Source organism: Canis lupus, chromosome 7, assembly GCF_011100685.1.
Source record: "Canis lupus familiaris isolate Mischka breed German Shepherd chromosome 7, alternate assembly UU_Cfam_GSD_1.0, whole genome shotgun sequence".
Classification (NCBI taxonomy): Eukaryota; Metazoa; Chordata; class Mammalia; order Carnivora; family Canidae; genus Canis; species Canis lupus.
Genome location: NC_049228.1, coordinates 5,743,785 through 5,759,120, shown reverse-complemented (window position 1 = coordinate 5,759,120; position 15,336 = coordinate 5,743,785). Strand labels below are relative to the sequence as shown.

General features: G+C 41.9%; 1 non-coding gene across 1 annotated transcript; it reads right to left on the bottom strand.

Annotated features, from left to right (window-relative positions):
• Positions 1 to 10,751: 10,751 nt before the first annotated feature.
• Positions 10,752 to 10,854, bottom strand: LOC119872772. Its single transcript, XR_005362790.1, has one exon. It is a non-coding gene; the product is annotated as a U6 spliceosomal RNA (small nuclear RNA).
• Positions 10,855 to 15,336: the final 4,482 nt, after the last annotated feature.

The window sequence follows — 15,336 nt, the reverse complement described above, 5'->3', positions numbered from 1 at the left end:
ATCAGAAGAGAAAAGAAGTATCTGATTCATTTCTAATCATATATGTTGCATTATTGAATAAATATTTCTATATTGACTAGACTTTAATGAAAACCAAATCTTTGGCTTACAATTTTACATGCCTGGAAGAATTTTCAACACACTTCCTTCTGTCTCCATACATCTCCAACCTTGCTTCTCTTCTATCACTCGCACACCTCCAGTAACAAGAATCAGCATCGTGGGTGGAAGGAGCATTCCGGGTGCTTTTCTCACACCAGAATGGCTAACAATATCTTAGCCATACACAGATGTGATTATAAGCCATGGAAATACATCTTGATAAAGGCAAATGCATCCTAGTCAACCGCTCCTTAGCCAGATCCCCCAGGTATTGTGGCTTCTCTCATGTCACCTGCCATGAGGAGAAGTCAGAGTGAAAAAGGACACTGATCTTAACTCATGGAGGCTAACATATCTTCCTCTTGTGAATTTTACAAGAAAGACGTGTGAACATTGCTAAGACCCTTCCAGGGACTTGAAAGGAGCCCATGCAAGTGAGGGACCCAAAGCTTAAACTTCCTTAGCTAAACAGTAATTCCCACCGACCACATACTCTAGGGTAATACATTGCATTTATTTGGATTTTGTAACTTAATGTTTATTCTTAATCAAAGATGACCACGTACATATTTTTTAGGAGGCATACATATGATGAAAACTGCAGCCAGTTGCCCCAGCACCCCCAGCCCCTATTCCTATGCCCTGTAGGCAATCTAACGACATTCAGGTTCCTCTTCTGTTACCTAGCTCCATAATTCTAAAAAAACATGCATTTATTTGCTACTTCATACTCTTTGTTTTAGAAACGATCTATCAGCTTGGAAGATAAAAATTTAGTTCTTGTGTAACACCGCATGCCAACATGCTCACTTCCCTCCCCTTCCAATCCTGCCAGTACAGACATATCACAGTTGCACTTCTCTCGAGGCAACATATCACAGAAGTCCACCCAAGAAGGCATGAGCCACTGGGAGAAGGTGAAGTTCTGTTCTCCGGCCCTTGTGTCTTGACTTGCTCCAAGGAGAACCAGAAGACTCATATCAAGTCCAAATGTCCCATGTGCTTTCCATTCCATATGAGCTTACATTTCTCATGGTCACGAACTCAGAGTTCACAGACTGAAGAGGCTAGATTAACAGGGATAGCTAACAACTGTTAAGCATATTTATTAGCCCAGGCACAGTATTAAGCATCTCTATGCATTATCTCTTTTGATCTTCCTATCTGCTGCATGCTACGCTTCACCGTGGGGCATTGGGGAGCAGATGGCAGAGCTAAATGCAATCTAGGCAGCCTGGCTCCAGCACCATCAGTTTTAACCCTTCCATTCTACCAGACATGAAGAAGCACCTGGTCCAGTCTTCTTTTATGGATGCAGAAACACTGAAGTTCTGATAAGGGTGAAGTTCTTGTCCAAAGCCACACAGCTGAATAGTGGTGGACTGGGGACCCACATCTCTGAACTCTCAATCCAGTATCTTTCCATTCACTTGACCTTTGTCACTCCTTCTGGCTTCTTCCTGCAAATACAGAAACCTCCCTACAATTAAAAAAAAAAAAAAAAAAAAAAAAAGACACGTCTTCCCTCCAAGCAAAGAAAAAACAGGGCAGCAAATGGTATAGATTATATGGCTTGAGTGCACCCTTCCCAACAAACAAGTCCAAACATGTCAGCAGAAACTGATTCTGTAGAAATCAGATGTGGTTTTTTTCCTTATTGGAAAAATGAACCATGTCAGTTAAAGAGAGCTGTTCCCACAGGCACTGAGAGCCAGGGAGTTCCTGGCAGGGAGCTTCATCTCAAGAGACCTAGGGAGAGGAAGAGGTTGAGCTGGATGCTGTTGACTTGCTGCATGTAACCATGCAAAGTGGGCAGCAAAGCAAGGGCTCGCAGATCTGAAATACTTGAGGTGGGAGAGCAGGAAGGAGGGAAGACTACATCTTGGTTCATATTGTCTCCTGGAGGAAACCCCGACCAGCAGCGCTCTATCACCATACTATCCCAACTCTTAGGATCCTGTCTTTCCGGAAAGCCAGAGGTTTTGCTTAGACTTCCTTTCCTAGCAGATTGTCTCCACTGGTTGGGTTAAACCTCCACCATATTCTAAGTACAGATTCATCCCATCCGGCATACTGAGCAGGAGCCAGCTGTCAGCATCTCTTAGAAGTGAGCAAGGAGGGGCACCTGGGTGGCTTAGTTGGCTAAGGGTAGGACTCTTGATTTTGGCTTATGATTGTAGGGTCGTGAGATTGAGCTCCGAGTTGGACTCCACACTCAGCATGGAGTCTGTTTGAGTTTCTCACCCTTTGCCCCTCCCCACGCTCAGGTGCTCTCTCTCTCTCTCTCTCATAAATAAATAAATCTTAAAAAAAAAAAAGTGACCTAGGATTTTCAGCTTAAAGGCTCAAACTTAAAGCATGTTGCAATTTCTCCAGGAATCTTCTTGCTCCTCTCCATTCTTTTCCGCTTAGTCTCCTCTCGGCACTTGTGAACTTACCCTGTGCTCTGGTCATTTTCACTTTGAGTTATTTGAGCCATTCTGAAATCTCCTTCCTGTCAGGCTTGAAGCTTGAGGGGGACTGCAACTGTGTCTCCTCCAGCAGACAGTGCGTTCCAGCTAGCAACTGGAGGGCTCCTTTCCTAAATTAACCTTTTAGTTGGAGAACATACAGTTAAGCTCTTGCCTGGATATAAACTCCATGATGTCAGGGATCTTGTCTGTTTTGCTCATTATTTTGCCTCCAAAATGTAGCACATAGTAGATCCTCCGTAAATGTTTGTGGAGTGAATGAAAGAATAAATGGTAGATAGTGGAAACTTCCAAAAGTGTAGACAATCGCAGAGTTTTCTGGTGTTTCATCACAGCCTCCTGTAAGTTCTGATGGGTTCAACATGAAGAACTTGCCCCCTAAGCTGGTTGCCCAGTAGGTAAGGGCCCCTGGATTTGCACCATAGAAACACTTTTCTTCTGTTCCCTTTAGGTGCAGCCCTGCCATAGAAAAAGCAGAGAGGTCAAGCCCAAAGATTTTCATGCTTCTCTCTCAGCATCCACAACAAGTAGCCCCTAGGAAGAAGTGGAGGCAGGCAACCCTAGCTGTTGAAGAGTCAAATTGTATAGGTCTTATTCTTTCAGTATATGCACCTATGCTAGAGACTAAACAAAATGTGGTACCAGAAGGAAAAATGTTCTATGTGACATTCTCTAGATATTAAAGAATTATCAAACAAGAAGAGAAAAAATTTCAATTTAGTCATTTATATCAAAGTAAAATGAACTGTTTTACCTAATGCACTCAAAGCACAATAATACTTAACCACATTTCAAGGGCCAGAGGAGCTTGCCATTCATAAAGCTTTTCTTGTAGCATAATCATGGTTTGAACACAGAAAAAAATTCATGCCCAGACTACAGATCCAAGATGTCTGCTTTGTTCTTTTGAGAAATTTGTGAAATATATGGAATGCCCCTCCCCCAAAATGCACAGAATGTATAAACTTTCTCTCTGATGTCCATCTATAAATACTCAGGAGTTCATAGACTCTAAATTTAAAACCTTAGAAGACTTGGCTTTGGGTATAATTTTGACACTTGTTAGCTGTATAACTTTGGACAAGTGAACCTTTGTGACTCAGTTTCTTCTTTGGCAGATGTGAGGTCGATAATTCCTGCACTGCCCTCCTATGTTACAAATCATGTGCTGCATCTATGTGTAAGGAAGGATAAGGAGCACAGCAAGGGACATTCAACTGGAAAGGAAGAATTGCCTTTTCTCTCTACCTATTTACCTAAGAGTAGTCACAACATGCTCAGTGATTGAAGTCACAGAAAGAGATGCAAATCTGATGCTGAAAGGGAGCTGCCACTTGGCCACTTGGTTGAGTTTTTTCATGTTAATCCTACCTAGAGAAGGGTCTTTCCAGGGCAGGAGGTCCCACCATCTCTCCCATAGGGGAAAGCAGGAGAATAATTTGGGGGCCTTCACAGGTCTATAACCCCCACTGAGATTGGGAAAGCCAAATGCTGCTGACTTACGAAATAAGCCCAGCCTTAGGGTGACCAACCATCCCAGGTTGCCCAGGACTGAGGGGTTTCCTGGGACATAGAACTTTCTATCTTTCTTAAAGATGAGTCCTGGGCAAACCAAGACAAGCTGGTCACTACAAGTTGGGTTGAGAAAGAAGAGCCAGATTTGAGATCTGCTGATTACTTGCTGTGCAACCTTGGGTAAGTCCCATAAGGCTAACCTCTTTTAACCTCAATGTCCTCCTCTAGAACATGGGGCAAATGAGTACAAAACAATATAACATATAGAGCCACTCCTAGCTAAAGGGGGGAACTCAATAAGTGTCTTTTTTGTTTTTTGTTTGTTTTAGGAGGCTCCATACCCACTGTGGAGCCCAACACGGGGATTAAACACATGACCTTGAGATCAAGACCCAAGCTGACATCAAGAGTTGGATGCCTAACTTATTGAAACACTCAGGCACCCTAGTAAATGTATTGTCACTTGAAAATGCAAGCAACAGGATGTAATTCACTGAGGGGAGTCTGTGCCTTCCACTTCTCCACCAAAACTCTTTCCATTCCTATATAGCATTTGTCATCATTTCATACTCTGCAAAGCATTCCCACAGATGGTCTTGCTTTATATTCAAAATTCCTCGTAAGTAGGGAAGATGTTTCTATTGTTTTTTCCAGAAGGGAAACCGAGGCTCAGTGACTGGAGCATCATGCAGCCAGGTAGAGCTAGCACACCAACCTGAGCACCTCAATGCCTGATCCACTCGCCTTCCCTCCAGACCACTCTCCTTTCCTTTCCCATGGGCAGCTGCTAGTGTCCCCCAACCTGGGATGGGCCTCTGGAGACTAGTACTCCACTGTTACCAAGAGCAGCAGGGCCATAGTGGGCACCACGAGACGTTTCACCCCTCACCACATGGGCTCATGATCATTACTGGGCACCACAAGATTTAGGGCTGAAAATGTTCTTTCCCTCTGAACACGCTTTTAGAGCTCAAATGTACTTCAGTAAGATCCTTCATCAGATCAGAAAAGCAGGAGCCTCATCTTCATGGCTTTGTGCTTTGAGAATTCCCCTGGCAGGAAGCATCCAGTAAGACCTCCAAGGGGCACTGGAAAGCTGAGAGGGTGATGGGCAGGCGAGGAGAAGCAGAAGCCATCCCCTGCATTACCTACTCATGCTCATCCTTCAGTCATGGCTCCTCCCTTCCAGTCCTTGCATAGTGTTAGGTTTGTTTAACAGCATTCTCTCTCTCTCTCTCTCTCTCTCTCCAATCTCTCTCTCTCTCTCTCTCTCTCTCTTCCAGCTTCTAGGATTTTATTTACCTGAGTTTTTAAAAACAAGCACCCCTACCAGTGTGGTGATGAGGACTGGGGAAGAGGGGAGGGGAGAAGAGGAGAGGAGTAGAGCACCTGCTCTACTGGTAACAAAGCTGTATCAGCATGTTCTCTTTTAAACCATTAGGAAAGTAATCCTGGGGGAAGCTTCAGTTAGTTGAACATCAGACTTCTGATTTCAGCTCAGGTTAGGTTCTCAGGTTCCTGAGATCGAGCCCCCAGTCGCCCATGCTCAGTGGGGAGTCTGCTGGGGATTCTCTCTCTCCTCCCCCTCCGTTCCCCACCTCTGCTTGCACACACTCTCTCAAAAATAAAAATACAAATAAATTATCCTTGTTTTGCTAGGGAAACTTTGTGGAGACTACAGAAAAAAAAAAAGAAGGAAATAAAAGTGATCATCTCTAGGAATAACCTTGCTGTCTTTTTTTTTTTTTTAAACTTGGATCACTGAGAGAAAAATGTTTAGAGGGTGCCCATAGTGATCCAAATCCCTATGCCCCCATCCCTACAAAGCCCCTAACATAAGTCCTCCTTAGTCAATTCAACATTCATTCAACAAACACCCAGTGGGCCCTTGGGATTCGCCAGGTACTGAGCTAGGTTCTGAGGATACAGTGGCAAACAGCACCAACAGCCCTGGCCCCCCACAGACCTCTCAGTGGTAGAAGAGACAAGTCATTAGCCAGTCACGGCCATCACATCGCCCTTACCACTCAAGAGCTGACCTCTATGCTAACTTTTTTTTTTTTCAGGGATTTAGTTATTGGTTTGAGAGAGAGGGAATTGGGGGAGGGGCAGAGGGAGACACTCCTCAAGCAGACCCCTGGCTGAGCATGGAGCCCCACTGGGGGCTCAATCCCACAACTCTGAGATCCTGACCTGAACCAAAACCAAGAGTTAGGCACTTAACCTGCTGAGCCACCTGCGCACCCCTGTGCTAAGCACTTTTGCTGTATTATTTTATTTGCTCTTTATAATGCTGTGAGGAGGTGTTCTTCTCAACCACATCATGCAGATTAAGGGAACTCAGGTAAAAAGAGCTTAAATATTTGGACAAGGACCACAGAGTTAGTGAGGGAGAAGCTGGGGTCTGCACCCACAGAATCTGGCTCCAGAGTGGGGTGAGGATTAGCTCAATGCTGCCCTGGGAGACACTGTATGGTCAAAGAAGAGAGCCTGAGGAAGTGAGGTCTACCTGGAAATACAAGACAGAAGCACCGAATTCCATTCTTTCCCTCAGATCATCCACCAGACTCCAGCGTCCCTCCTTCAGGATTCTCACCCTATTTTTGCCCCTAATGTGGTTCTTCAAGACCCTACATCCGCCATTCCCACATGCCTTTACTTTTCAGTGCTTCTCAGACTCCCTTGGCACTTGAGCTCCTTCTCCAAGACCCTACCCTGTCTTGTTCTCTCAGGGCCATCTTGGAAAGTCCCCTTTCCCCCTCACCCCCAAAATTTTCATGCTTAGCCCAGAACTCTGGTTTTCCCAGCACCAAATATTAATCACAGTTCAGGTCAAACCTGCCATCCTCAGGTTTCCCCAAATTCCTGGGAGGGTGAGGCAGGGACGTGATGAGGAGGAGTCTGGGACTTTTGGCTCCCGGCCACCCCAGAAAGGCAGGGCAAGAGCCAGGCTTGAGGAAACTTGAAGAACTTGGCACCTTTTCCAAATTAAGGTTCAGACCAAGCCTTCTCCCCAGGTGTGACTGGCTTTCATTCCAGAGGGTCTGCTTAGCCTCCAATCCAAATGACCCTGGGCTCTAAGGGCAAAGGGAAGGTGGATGCTGATCCCAGGGTGGCAGATACCAGAGAAGTCTGTCACTGCTCATGCCTGCCTCTCCTTAGCTCTGCCAGGCCCGGGGAAGCTCAGAAACACCTGGCAGGTGGCAATGCTTGCATCCACCTGCTGCAATGGAAGCCAGTAGGAGAGAGAAGCTGATGGCAACCGACCTTTTGCCAAGAGACAGACACACCCAGGCTGGTAGCCTTGAACACTTCCTCTTCCAGAGGATTCCTCTTTCGGGAATTCTAACCTCAGGGAACTCTCCTGAGGAAGAGGAGGAGGAGCATGTGGGAAGGTGGTGATATCACTCAAGGTCTCTTTCTAGGGAAAACTATAATGAGGGAGGCAGAAAGAATTTTTTAACAAGGTCAGCTCTTCCTCTGAAAGTTGCAGAAGTCATCACAGTAGTGGCAGCAAACGCTTACACAGTGCTTACTAGTGCTTGAGGCCCTAGTCAAGAATGCTTGCTATACTCGAACTCATTTCATCTTGGGTCCGGGAGAACTTGCTCGACTGAGGCCTTTTTCAGGTGCTGGGCCCTGCTGCTAGTCTGGTATTTTGATAGCATTTTAGTTTACAAGATCTGTTTTATCATCGCATCATTCATTGATTCAGCCTACTGAGCATCTCCTATTTCCCCCACACTGAGAACACAAGTTTTTTTCTCTTAAAGAGTGAAGAGTCTAGAACAACCCATTATAGAGGGATAAGTGCTTTTCCGAAGGGCAACACATGCTGTGGGAAGATGGTGGAGAGTTACCTAATGTGAACTGAATTGTGTGGGGGTAGGGATTATCGGAGGAGGCTTCCAGGTGGTTGTGACACCTTGACTGAGTATTCAAGGAGGCATAGGAGTTGGTCAAGGAAAGGGAAGAAAAGCCATGCTAGACAGAAGCCTGAAGATGCCTGAGGAGGGCAAGTCTGGGAAACACATGTTGGTCGACATGGGCAGAGTTTGGAAGTGAGGGGGAGGCGGGTGGCAGGAGAGCATGAGGCAGGATCACAGGGTCCTCAGAGTTGATATACTTCATGAGCTTGTGTCAGAGGAGCCTCATCATGCCAGTCCCCAGCTGTCCTTCCAGCCACCCTAGCTGATGCCATGTGGAGTAAAAACAAAGTGCTCTTGCCAAGCCATGCCCAAAATTGCCACAAGCAAATAAATGATTATTGTTGTTTGAAGCCATTGTTTTTGAGTTAGTTTGGTTTTGGGGGGCAACAGACCTAAAACAATCACTTCAGAGTTGGGGCAGCTGAGGAGGAAGAGGACAGCTATGTGGGAAATGACAGACACCAATACTAGGGTCTGATACCTATTTTTTAAAGATTTATTTATTTAATTGAGAGAGAGAGAGAGAAAGTGTTCATGTGAGCAGGGTGAGGGGCAGAGAGATGGATAGAGAGAGAGATAATGCAAGAGAGAGAGAGAGGATCTCAAGCAGACTCCCAGCTGAGCAGGGAGCCCGACAAGGGGCTCAATCTCACAACCCTCAGATCACAACTTGAGTTGAAATCAAGAGGTAGATGCTTAACCCACTGAGTGACCCATATGGCCCCTATGGCCCATGGTCCCTAACTCCCAAGGTGTTAAGGCCCATATCTTGATCCCCCCAGGTACCATGTTTGTTTAGAAGCAGATATTGTTTGATGACATCTGTAAGCTAGTCAGATCAGCTAATTAATATTAGTATATGATTCCAGATGATGCTAAAGGGGTATTAGGCTCGAACTACAGAATCTTGATATAAGAACAGGGATGGTACATGATGCTAGTACCTCAATGAGTATAGACTGGTGAACTGATGTTGGCCTAAAGGGGGATTTCTAATAGCTGCCCACAGTATTCCACCCAGTCCCTTGACCTATTGATTTTAATCACCACTTGGATGGAGTTTAGGAAGCCATGCTTATCAAAGTTGCTAAAGACATGGACCTTGGGAAGTTCATGGGCATATGGAATGACAGGATGAGGATCCTGAAATATTTTGACAATCTGGAGCAGTAAATTTAATCCAGCAAGATAAAATTTAGGAGGGATAAATGTAAGACTTCATGGTTGAAGCTAAAAAGAAAATCTTCACACGTATAAAATGAAAAAGGTGTGGTCTAGCCACAGGATATATGAGAATAGCCTAAGAGTTCAGGCTTTGGGGTTAGATAGTTGTACGGTTACATTTTAGCCTCACCACTTAGTAGCGATGAGCTTTAGGAAATTAGTTAATCCTCTCGGACCCTTAGTCTTTCCTTGTAAGAATTAGAGGTAATTCATGTAAAGGGTGGTTTCTGGCACAAAGTAACTTCTCAATAGACGGCCAGCAAAAGATCTCAGTTGTTTGTAAAGGTATTGATGAGACTATGACAATCCCCAGTTCTCTATAGAATCTAGGAAAGACCTGTCCAAGAGAACTTTTCTCTGATGAAAGAAATATTCTATAATCTGTGCCATCCAATAGGATGGCCACTAGCCACATATGGCTCCTGATGTGCCTTTAATGTGCCTATTGCAACTAAGAAATGAAATTTTTCATTATAGTTGTAATTAATTTAAATTCAAATGGTCACATGAAGCTAGTGGTTACCATATTGGACAGCCCTGGGCTAGATGACGTTAAGACATGCTCATCTCTAAACCTAACTAGGATCTAGAAGGAAGGAACAATTTTCACTTGATTTCTTTCTGAAATTATAACTAAAGTGTGCAATTTAATAAGCTGTATACCTATGCCATAGGTATACACCCATCAAACCATCACCTCAGTCAAATTGTGAACATATGCAGCACCTCCAACAGTTTTCTCTTGCTCCATTGTAATCCTTCTCTCCTGTCCCTCTCACTCATGACCCCACTCCCCCTGCTGCCCAGGCAACTACTAACCTACTTTCTGACAGTATGGATTAGTTTGGGTTTGCTAGTATATAAGTAACATCACATAGTATATAGCCTTTTCTGTCTGGCTTCTTTAATTTAATATAATTCATCCATGAGAGTCATTCACAGTGTTACATGTATGAATAGTTCATTTCTTGTTATTGTTGAGTATCCATTATACAGATATATCACAATTTCTTTATTTGTTCACCTTCTAATGGACATTTGGCTGTTTCTAGTTTCAAACTATTGCAAATAAAGCTGCTATGAACATTTTGTGATGTTTTTGTATGGACATATACTTTGTTTTCTCTACGGTAAATGCCTTATAGTGAAATGGTTGGATCATATTATAAACGTCAGTTTCGTTTTATTTTATTTAATTTAAAGATTTTATTTATTTATTCATGAAAGATAGAGAGAGAGGCAGAGACATAGGCAGAGGGAGAAGCTGGCCCCTTGCAGGAAGCCTGATGTGGGATTTGATCCCAGGACCCCAAGATTACTACCTGTGCTGAAGGCAGACGCTCAACCACTGAGCCACCCAGGGGTCCCGTCAGTTTGGTTTTTTAAAGAATTTTTGGTGAAGTATCTATTCAAATCTTATGCTGTTTTTAGATTGAATTGTTTGTTTCTGTTCTGTTGTTGTTGTTTTTATAATGTGAATCTTTTACTGGCCTGTAGGCCACGACATAAAAAAATTATGGAACACTTCACAAATGTGCATGTCATCCTTGCACAAGGGCCATGCTAATCTTTTCTGTATCATTCCAATTTTAGTGTAAATGCTGCCAAAGCAAGCGCAAATTGTTTGCTTCTTAATACAAAGTTTGTATTTTCTGGATACAAGTCTTTTATTAGATATATGCTTTGCAAATATCTTATTCCAGTCTGTGCCTGGTCTTTACATTCTCTTATTAACAGTGCCGTCTGAAAAGCAGAAGCTTTTAATTTTGGCAGTCGTATTTATCAACTTGTTCTTTTGTGGATTGTGCTCTTGTCATCGTATCTTTGGAATCTTTGCTTAAGATATGATCACCAAGACTTTCTCTCATGTTTTCTTCTGGAAGTTTCATAACTTTGAGTCGTATACTTAAATCTATGATCCAGTTTTGTGTGTGATGTGTGGTAAGGATCAAAATTTATTTTTTAAAAACCGGGATATTCAACAGTTACAGCACCATTTGCTGAAAAGACCATCCCTTCTTCACCAAATGCCTTTACGTCTTTGTCAAAAATCAGTTATCCATATGCGTGCAGGTCTATTTCTAGACTCCCTATTCTGTTTCCTTGGTCTATTTATCTTTACACACTGTCTTGAGTACTATAGCCTGTGATATGTCTTGAAATCAGAACACATGAGCTCTCCAAATTTATTCTTTTTCAAAGCTGTTTCATCTATTCTCAGTCCCTTGAATTTCTTCAGAAATTTTAGAATAAGCTTGTCAAGTTCTACAAAAAATGTCTATTGGAATTTTGATTAATATTTATTGAATTTATAGATAGATTTGGGGGGAATTGCTGTATTGGTAACACTGAGTCTTCTGATCCACAAACAAAATACCTCTCTCCATTTCCTTGGATCTTCTTTAACCTCTGTCAGCAATGTTTCCTCATTTTCACTGCACAGTTTTTCATAACCTTTATCAAAGTTAAACTTACGTATTTCACATTTTTTATGCTACTGTAAATTGTAATTTTCAACTTCAATTCCTGATCGTTCATTGCTGGTATACAGAAACACGGAAGATTTTTGTACATTTAGAAAGACAATGTTTTGTGTTCTTAGTCTTGTATTCTACAGTCTTGCTTGACTCCCTTACTAGTTCCAGGAGCCTTTTTGTAGACTCTACAGAATTGTCTATGTGGACTATGAATAAGGATAGTTTTACTTCTCCCTTTCCAAACTGGATGCCTTTTATTTTATTTATTTATGTTTTTGTCTTATTGCAGTGCCTAGAATCTCAAATACAATTATAAATACAGGTGGTGAGAATGAATATCCTTTGTATTGTTTCTGATATTAGGGAGAAAGAATTCAGTCTTTTTTCATTAAGTATGATGTTAGCTATAGGTTTTTCATAGATGCCCTTTAGCAAATTGAGGACATTCTTTTCTAATATAGGCATTTGGTGTTATAAATTTCAGCCTAAGTATTGCTTTAGTAGCATTCTGCAGATTCCAACATGTGGTGTTTCTGTTTTCATTCAGTTCCAAATAGTTTCTAATTTCTCTTTTGATTTCTTCTTTGATCTAAGGGGTTTTTTTAGAAGTAGATTACTTAGTTTCCAAATATTTGGAGATTCTTCAGATATCTTTTTCCAACTGAATTCTAACTTAATTCCATTGTGGTCAGACAACATGACCACAATGTGTGTGTCTGTGTGTAATTGTCAGTTTACTTTTGACTAGTGTTAGCCTGGTATATCTGTAGGCATCTTCTGTGTTTTGTTTTGTTTTTTACATTTAACTTATTTGTGTATTTAAAGTGTGTTCCTTGTGGACAGCATATACTTGGGTGTCATTTTTTTTTTTTTTTTGTGGTCCACACTGATGAGTTCTGCCTTTTAATTGGGATGATCTACATTTCATGTGATTTTTTTTTGGTTCATTTTATTTTTATTTTTATTTTTATTTTTTTAATAATAAATTTATTTTTTATTGGTGTTCAATTTGCCAACATACAGAATAACACCCAGTGCTCATCCTGTCAAGTGCCCCCCTCAGTGCCCGCCACCCAGTCACCCCCACCCCCCGCCCTCTTCCCCTTCCACCACCCCTAGTTCGTTTCCCAGAGTTAGGAGTCTTTATGTTCGGTCTCCCTTTCTGATATTTCCTACCCATTTCTTCTCCCTTCCCTTCTATTCCCTTTCACTATTATTTATATTCCCCAAATGAATGAGAACATATAATGTTTGTCCTTCTCCGATTGACTTATTTCACTCAGCATAATACCCTCCAGTTCCATCCACGTTGAAGCAAATGGTGGGTATTTGTCGTTTCTAATGGCTGAGTAATATTCCATTGTATACATAAACCACATCTTCTTTATCCATTCATCTTTCGATGGACACCAAGGCTCCTTCCACAGTTTGGCTATCGTGGCCGTTGCTGCTATAAACATTGGGGTGCAGGTGTCCCAGCGTTTCATTGCATCTGTATCTTTGGGGTAAATCCCCAACAGTGCAATTGCTGGGTTGTAGGGCAGCTCTATTTTTAACTCTTTGAGGAACCTCCACACAGTTTTCCAGAGTGGCTGCACTATTTCACATTCCCATCAACAGTGTAAGAGGGTTCCCTTTTCTCCGCATCCTCTCCAACATTTGTGGTTTCCTGCCTTGTTAATTTTCCCCATTCTCACTGGTGTGAGGTGGTATCTCATTGTGGTTTTGATGTGTATTTCCCTGATGGCAAGTGATGCGGAGCATTTTCTCATGTGTGTGTTGGCCATGTCTATGTCTTCCTCTGTGAGATTTCTGTTCATGTCTTTTGCCCATTTCATGATTGGATTGTTTGTTTCTTTGGTGTTGAGTTTAATAAGTTCTTTCAAGACAGTGTGGTGCTGGCACAAAAACAGACACATAGATCAATGGAACAGAATAGAGAATCCAGAAGTGGACCCTCAACTTTATGGTCAACTAATATTCGATAAAGGAGGAAAGACTATCCACTGGAAGAAAGACAGTCTCTTCAATAAATGGTGCTGGGAAAATCGGACATCCACATGCAGAAGAATGAGACTAGACCACTCTCTTTCACCATACTCAAAATGAATGAAAGATCTAAATGTGAGACAAGATTCCATCAAAATCCTAGAGGAGAACACAGGCAACACCCTTTTTGAACTCGGCCACAGTAACTTCTTGTAAGATACATCCACGAAGGCAAAAGAAACAAAAGCAAAAATGAACTATTGGGAATTCATCAAGATAAGAAGCTTTTGCACAGCAAAGGATACAGTCAACAAAACTAAAAGACAACCTACAGAATGGGAGAAGATATTTGCAAATGACATATCAGATAAAGGGCTAGGTTCCAAAATCTACATTTCATGTGATTATTGATATGGTTAGGTGTAAGTCCATCCTCAAGCTATTTTCTACTTGTATGATATGTTTATTAATGCTTTTTCTGCCTTCTTTTGATTTCATTGATTTTATTATTATGATTCCATTTTATCTTCTTTGTTGACTTACTACATGTAACTCTTTGTTTTGTTGTGTTAGTGGTTACCTTGAAGTTTAGTATACATCTTTCAGTCATTACAGTCTTCCTTCAAATCTGGTATCTGGTATCAGATACCACTTCATGTAAAATATAGAATTGTATAATAGCATACTTCCATTTCTCCCCTCTCAGTCTTTATGCTATTATTGCCATATTTTATCTGCACTAATGTTATGAACTCCCAAATACATTATTTTTTAAAGATTTATTTATTTATTTATGATAGACGTTGAGAGAGAGAGAGAGAGAAGCAGAGACACAGGAAGAGGGAGAAGCAGGCTCCATGCCAGGAGCCTGACGTGGGGCTCGATCCCGGGACTCCAGGATTGCGCCCTGGGCCAAAGGCAGGCGCTAAACTGCTGAGCCACCCAGGGATTCCCCCCCAAATACATTATTGCTATTTTTTGAAAGATTTCATTTATTTATTTGAGAGAGAGCATGAGCAAAGGGAGAGGCAGAGAGAGAAGCAGACCCCCAGCTAAGCAAGGAACCCAAGGTGGGGCTTGATCCCAGGACCCCAGAATCATGCCCTGAGCCAAAGGCAGACACCTAACCGACTGAGCCACCTAGGTGCCTCACATTATTGCTGTGTTTAAATGGTTAGTGTTTAAAGAGATTCTTAAAAGAAATAATATAATCAGATACATTTATTTATGTAGTGACATTTCTAGTTCTCTTTGTTTATGGACATTCAGATTTCTACCTGGGATCATTTTTCTCCTGCCTAAAGGACTTAAGCAGTTCTTATACTGCAGGTTGTCAAGCAATGAATTCTTCGAACTTTTGTATTTCTGGAAAAGACTTTTATTTTACCTTCATTTTTGTAAGATATCTTTAGTGAGTATAGAATTCTAGATTGACACTTTTTTCCTTTTCAGTACTTTAAAGATAGCGCTCCACTATCTTCTCACTTGCATTCTTTCCAAAGAGGGATTTGTTATCATTTTTGTTGTTGTTGTGGTTGTTATCATCTTTATATTTGTTCCTCTGTACATTTTTTTTACCTGACTGCTTCTAAGATAATGTTTTGTGGGTTTTTAAAAAAATTTTATTTA